The sequence below is a fragment of the Oncorhynchus masou genome, chromosome 15, assembly GCF_036934945.1.
Source record: "Oncorhynchus masou masou isolate Uvic2021 chromosome 15, UVic_Omas_1.1, whole genome shotgun sequence".
Classification (NCBI taxonomy): Eukaryota; Metazoa; Chordata; class Actinopteri; order Salmoniformes; family Salmonidae; genus Oncorhynchus; species Oncorhynchus masou.
In genome coordinates, this window is record NC_088226.1 from 2,105,432 (window position 1) to 2,110,752 (window position 5,321).

The following is a 5,321-nucleotide window of genomic DNA, read 5'->3' on the forward strand; positions in this document are numbered from 1 at the left end:
TTCGAGTGAAAAGAAAACGACCACAGGGGAGAGTATTGTGTTGACATTTTATCAAATAATTAATGAGAGTCACTGATACGCTTGTGGAGAATGAACAAGTAAGTTAATTACTCTTTTTCATAACATAATGGCTTATGAAAAATAATAAGCTCTTAGATGAAGATAATTAGGGAGTATTAAAACATGGGGAGTGTAAGGGAGTAGGAGAGTGGCACTGCTCCAACAATACAGCAGAGAAAGGGGGGTTTTGAGGTTAAAGGGTGGATGTTTCAGCCAATGATAGATATATATCTATATATTGTGGCAAAGAAGGGGGTCGAGTGGTAAATGGCAGATATGTGAGAGCAGAACTAATAAACGGGCTCTGCCCGATCACTAAAATGGCCACCCCTGTCAGAACTAGATCACAAAATGGCCGACCACTAAAACTACAAGTCCCAGAAGCAAGGGGAACCCTCAGAAGGTGGAGCCAACCCACAGATAAAGGGTCAAGAAAACCAGGAAGAGAAGAAGAGAGTGCTGGAAGGATCTATGAACAATAGAGAAAGAGACAATAGAGATTGGCTGGATTTACCGTGTATGAGCTGGACTGTTTTGGACTTACCTGTTGGCGTTTGGACCTGGACCTACCGAGAACCCGATTCATGTACCGAACCCTGCTATCCTTGACCTCGCCTACCGCCTGGGTGGACCAGGACGGAGAAACAAACACACAGGTACTGTCCTGTTCGAAAGAACTCTCATTCTTGGGTGATTTGGTGACAGTTTACCACTTAGTTTGTGACAAACGCTCCTAACCTTGAAGAGGTTTGCCACAATATATATTCTATATTACATACACAGTGCATTCGGAAAGTATTCAGACCCCTTGACTTTTTCCACATTTTGTTATGTTACAGCCTTATTCTAAAATGGTTAAAATATTACCACATAATGACAAAGCAAAATCTGAAATATCACATTAGTACTTTGTTGAAGCACCTTTGGCAGTGATTACAGCCTCGAGTCCTCTTGGGTATGACGCAACAAGCTTGGCATACCTGTATTTGGGGAGTTTCTCCCATCCTCTCTGCAGATCCTCTCAAGCTCTTTCAGGTTGGCTGGGGAGTGTCGCTGCACAGCTATTTTCAGGTCTCTCCAGAGATATTCGATCAGGTGCAATTTTTTTTTTAATGATCAATTAGCCTTTTAAAATTATAAACTTGGATTAGCTAACACAACGTGCCATTGGAACACAGAAGTGGGGGTTTATTCGATCGCCTACGAATTCTCAGAAGGCAGCCCGCCCTTCGGCCCCTTTTTCTCCTCCTCCTCTTCACGCAGATTATGGGGATCTGGGCCTGTTCTCTAGGAAGCAGTATATCCTCCACTTCGGGCTCGTCAGACTGGTGAATGGAAAAAAGGATTCTGCTAGTCCGTGGTGAGTAATCGCAGCCCTGATGTCTAGAAGTTATTTTCGGTTATAAGAGACGTTAGTGGCGACATTATGTACAAATTAAGTCGAAAAATAGGTTAAACAAAGCAAATAAATGAACAAAAAAACAATTGGTTGGGGACACGTAAAATGTCTGCCTTCCTCACATTTTCCATGCGAGAAATTGCCAAGAAACTGAAGATCTCGTACAATGCTGTGTACTACTCCCTTCACAGAACAGCACAAACTGGCTCTAAACAGAATAGAAAGAGGAGTGGGAGGCCCGGTGCACAACTGGGCAAGAGGTCATGTGCATTAGTGTCTAGTTTGAGAAACAGATGCCTCACAAGTCCTCATCTGGCTACTTCATTAACTAGTACCCGCAAAACACCAGTCTCAATGTCAACAGTGAAGAGGCGACTCCAGGATGCTGGCCTTCTAGGCAGAGTTGCAAAGCAAAAGCCATATCTCAGACTGGACAATAAAAAGAAAAGATTAAGATGGGCAAAAGAACACAGACAGAGGCAGAGGAAGATTGTCCATAACTTTTTTCCAGACAAATCTAAGTTTGAGGTGTTCGGATGAAAGAAGAACATCCGTGAGAAGCAGAAAAAATGTAAAGATGCTGAAGGAGGCGGCAGGGTAGCCTAGTGGTTAGAGCGTTGGACTAGTAATCGCAAGGTTGCAAGTTCGAATCCCCGAGCTGACAGGGTACAAATCTGTCGTTCTGCCCCTGAACAGGCAGTTAACCCACTGTTCCTAGGCCGTCATTGAAAATAAGAATTTGTTCTAAAAAAATAAAGGTAGTAAAAAAATAAATAAAGGAGTGCTTGACGCCATCTGTCAAGCAATGTGATGGTCTGTGGGTGCTTTGGTGGTGGTAAAGTGGATATTTGTACAGAGTAACAGGGATCTTGAAGAAGGAAGCTTATCACTCCATTTTCCATGCCAACAGGACATTGACCCAAAGCACAGCTCCAAACTATACAATAACTATTTAGGGAAGAAGCAGTCAGCTGATATTCTGTCTATATTTTGGAGCCGGCCAGCACAGTCACCGGATCTCAGCCCTATGGAGCTGTTGTGGAAGCAGCTTGACCGTATGGTACGTAAGAAGTGCCCATCAAGCCAATGCAACTTGTGGGAGGTGCTTCAAGAAGCATGGGGTGAAATCTCTTCAGATTACCTCAACAAATTCACAACTAGAATGTCAAAGGTCTGCAAGGCTGTAATTGCTGCAAATGGAGGATTCTTTGACAAAAGCAAAGTTGGAAGGACACCAATTATTATTTCAATAAAGATTTTAAAAAACATTATTTATAATCTTGTCAATGTCTTGATTATGTTTCCTATTAATTTCATGGAAAACACTGACATTTCTAAGGGACCCCAAACTTTTGAACGGTAGTATGTATACACACACACATCTGGTTTCAGCATGGGAATACAAAGTACAGCACTGGACCTGAGCCGGCTAGACCCACCTTGTTACACCTATATATAATTGGAACACGTGCAAACGACAGTAGGTTTTACCCTCCAACAGCTCAGATCTTACCAGCTGAGACTTTAATAAGTCTTACATACACACCAACACTGCCTGTAAGGAAAAACACAGCAGTGGGGGGTGAGCCACTGCCCCCTACTGGTAGTACATGTTCAGGTAAGGAAAAAGAGATATATGACCAAAAGTTCCACAGGAAAAAGAACATGGTCGTGTAAAAGAGCAAAACATTGATGTATCTTGGGAAAATGTTGGCTGACTGGTAAATATTGAGTAGTTAATTAGGATGCAAGGTGATTTGAATTGTAGGTCAGTCTGTCTACAATTGAAGTTTGGAGGGGTGTGTGGGGTAGTACAGAAAGTAAGGCTGATCTGGATGTATAGTGATTCCTCTGAGGAGAGAGGTTGGTGGTGGTGAAAGTTTTGGCGTGGGCCTTCCATCCTGCTGGTTTAGCCCAGATAAGACCCCATTTGTCAGGCTGTGACTGTCCCAGCCGCCCAGGGCTCCACCAGACAGAGCTGGATGAATATATTTGGCCCAGCTGGAAAGAAAGATTTAACTCCACAGAGGCTAAAACCCCAGAAAATCCCTCCCCTAAAGTCTCTACACAATTGTAATGCAAACAGGCTGGACCGGAACATAGCCAGAGGAAGGGGATAGGAGAGACAGAGGAAATAGCAATAAGACAGACATGGAGAAAGAAGAGCATGGCAGAGAAGGACAGTCAGAAGGCTCCAGGCAACAATGTTTAAAGTCATTCGCTTCAGGCTGATACTTTAGTTCACACCATGTTTCATCAGCGCCATCAATGTTTAAAATAGTGTTAGTTGACTGAAAGACAAGAAAACGGTTTAAAAACTTTGAGAAAAAGATTTGCAGTTCCAATTCATGGACAATGGCTATGAACAGCAGGATACTCTGCCTCTCCAATGAAACCTTGCAACACCGGTGCCTAATTACAGCACACCACCACGATGCAATTAAACCACAAGTGTGGATCAATCAAGCCAGGATTTAAATGGACATTTAATTGTAATGTTTGATTTTCCATATACTGTTACATATACATATACATATATACTAAATGCTAAATGACTTAAATGTACTGTTCCTATTAGTAAGTGCATTCTCATGCATTTTAATTCTCAATCACTCCAAAGACCGCAAATTAGAGACAAGAAAATCAAGAGACCATTTCAGTTGTGTATAGTGTATTATTGAACAGAAGTCTTCTTTAATATATACATGTTTTACAAGACCTTATGTGCACATACAGTAGTTAGCTATGATTTAGAGGAGACTGCATTGTGAAGTAAAAAAAATATACAAAACATCAGCCAGCAGGTCTTCACACAGGGGAATGACTGTCTATGGGATGTACCCGTAGCAGTATGGGATGTACCCGTAGCGGTATGGGATGTACCCGTAGCGGTATGGGATGTACCCGTAGCGGTATGGGATGTACCCGTAGAGGTATGGGAGGTACCCGTAGAGGTATGGGAGGTACCCGTAGAGGTATGGGAGGTACCCGTAGAGGTATGGGAGGTACCCGTAGCGGTATGGGATGTACCCGTAGCGGTATGGGATGTACCCGTAGCGGTATGGGATGTACCCGTAGAGGTATGGGAGGTACCCGTAGAGGTATGGGAGGTACCCGTAGAGGTATGGGAGGTACCCGTAGAGGTATGGGAGGTACCCGTAGCGGTATGGGATGTACCCGTAGCGGTATGGGATGTACCCGTAGCGGTATGGGATGTACCCGTAGCGGTATGGGATGTACCCGTAGAGGTATGGGAGGTACCCGTAGAGGTATGGGATGTACCCGTAGAGGTATGGGATGTACCCGTAGAGGTATGGGATGTACCCGTAGAGGTATGGGATGTACCCGTAGCGGTATGGGATGTACCCGTAGCGGTATGGGATGTACACGTAGGAGGTATGGGAGAGGTATGGGATGTACCCGTAGAGGTATGGGATGTACCCGTAGCGGTATGGGATGTACCCGTAGAGGTATGGGATGTACCCGTAGAGGTATGGGATGTACCCGTAGAGGTATGGGATGTACCCGGAGCGGTATGGGATGTACCCGGAGCGGTATGGGATGTACCCGGAGCGGTATGGGATGTACCCGTAGCGGTATGGGATGTACCCGTAGCAGTATGGGTAGTGAAGCTTCATTCAAATTGGGGAGATGCGGGAGCGACAGTCCCAGTTCCCAACACGTCAGAGTTTTTCCTCCCCACACGGCCGACATGCATATTTTCCCGGTGAAATGAATAGTCACAGCACACAAAATGACAGCACTTCAGGCGACAAGATTCTCCGGGGGAATCAGGTAGAAAGGCATCCAACGTGCGGTCAGAATGCGTCAAAATCAAATTCACATTCAAGTGACAGCTTAC

The 5,321-nt window shown here is 44.5% G+C and overlaps 1 protein-coding gene across 3 annotated transcripts in view; it reads left to right on the forward strand.

Moving 5' to 3' along the window:
* The first annotated feature begins 497 nt into the window (after nt 1–497).
* The window catches only part of asb16 (ankyrin repeat and SOCS box containing 16), a 26,512-nt gene continuing 21,688 nt past the window's right edge, over nt 498–5,321 (forward strand). For all 3 annotated transcript variants that reach the window (XM_064987631.1, XM_064987632.1, XM_064987633.1), the window contains exon 1: nt 498–716. The gene's annotated coding sequence lies outside the window, so the exon portion shown is untranslated. The remainder of the gene's footprint in view (nt 717–5,321) is intronic.